Source organism: Orycteropus afer, unplaced genomic scaffold (genome assembly GCF_000298275.1).
Source record: "Orycteropus afer afer isolate SDZICR_OR568_19922 unplaced genomic scaffold, OryAfe1.0 scaffold00127, whole genome shotgun sequence".
In the NCBI taxonomy this organism is placed as follows: domain Eukaryota; kingdom Metazoa; phylum Chordata; class Mammalia; order Tubulidentata; family Orycteropodidae; genus Orycteropus; species Orycteropus afer.
The window spans coordinates 6,162,868-6,164,470 of record NW_006921714.1 but is presented as its reverse complement, the minus strand read 5'-3'; positions in this window follow the sequence as shown (position 1 = coordinate 6,164,470).

Here is a 1,603-nt window from a genome sequence, read left to right as displayed (position 1 = left end):
TTTTTTTTGTGTGTGTTTTGCTCAAAAATATCACTGGTGCCCTTTAGTACATTCACAAGAAAGCAACATTTTTGTCCCTCTGTCCTTCAAATCACCACCTGTCAGAGTGTCGTATTGTGGTCACTTGCATGTTGCTGTGAGGCTGGACGTGAGGTCATGGGTCTTTTCAAATACCAGCAGGGTCAGCCCCCGTGGACAGGCTTCAGCGGAGCTTACAGACTGAGAGTGCGGGAAGAAGGGTCCGGTGATCTACTTCTGAAAATCGGTCAATGTGAGCCTCCTGAGACAGCCGAACACCACTCAACTCACTGGCTTTTGACACGTCATCAGGAGAGACCAGCCGCTGGAGGAGGACAGCATGTGTGCTGCGGCAGAGGGCCACAAAGGGACGGGGACTCTCAGTGCAATGGACTGGCACAGCAGTTACAACGATGGACTCAACGCAGACATGCTAGCGATCGTGAGCATGTCGCAGAAGGGGTGACGTTTCATTCTGTTGTGTGAGGTTGTCACAAGTGGGCTGACTTGATGGCAGCCAAGGATCCTTCCAAAAAGAATTAGAGAAAGCTTTTTCTTTCTTCTTCTTTTTGTTTTTTTAAAACAGTAATTATATGAATTATTTCAGTTAATCCTTCCAAAAACTCTGTGATCGAAGCTTTATAATCCACAATAGACAGGGAAAGGAATTGGGCTCCAAAGGCTTAGGAAACTCACCAAAGGCCACAGTCAAGCCGTCTGACTCAGGACCTGGTGTTCTTCACCAGCACAAAACTCTTCCCACCTAGAACCCACCTGTATTTTCAGGAAAACAGAGACTAGAGAAAGATCCCCGGGATCCTTTCAAGTCTCCACAGTCATACAGATGTTTCAGATAAAAAGAATGCCCTTGTTGTCATGGTTTTCTGCTTTATTTTATGCATGGGGTTGTTCCCTCTAGAACCTGTCTTAGTCTGGATTCCCTAGAAAAGCAGGCCTGGAGCAGAGCTTATGCTGTCACACACACACGTGTGTGTGTGTGTGTCTGTGTGCAATCCCAGGTCAGAAACAGTGAGGGAGAGAGAGAAGGAAGGAACACTAATCAAACCTGGTGCTCTACTGACCTGGCTATAGTCACCAGGGAACACAGCCAGTTGCCCATAGGCCATATGGAACCACAGATGGAGAAAGGGAAAAGAATTACCCATACGATATTCTTGGTCTCTCACAGATCAAAATTCATCACAAGGGGAGTTAACTCTCATCACTTTCAGGCTATGTTCCTCAACCTTATTGGCATTTATCCTCTTCATGGTGTGGGGCTTCCTCAGAGTCTGGGATTGGTGGAAGAAGCCCAAACCTCCATGAGTCTGGTCAGGCTGGGCTTGGCCCCCACAGGAGCTGTGGCTCCTGCTAAGGTGAGCACGGTGGAGGCTGTGCTGAAGCTCAACTCTCACCCTGGAGGAGGATGAGACAGCCTTACAGTAGTGTAAGGCAACAGGGCAATGGGGTCAATGGCTGTCCTCTCCATGGAGCAGCATCCATGGGCTGAAGAGGTAGGGTGGAACCAAACAAATTTGGGAGGTGCATAAATTGGCACAGCCGAACACCACTCAACTCACTGGCT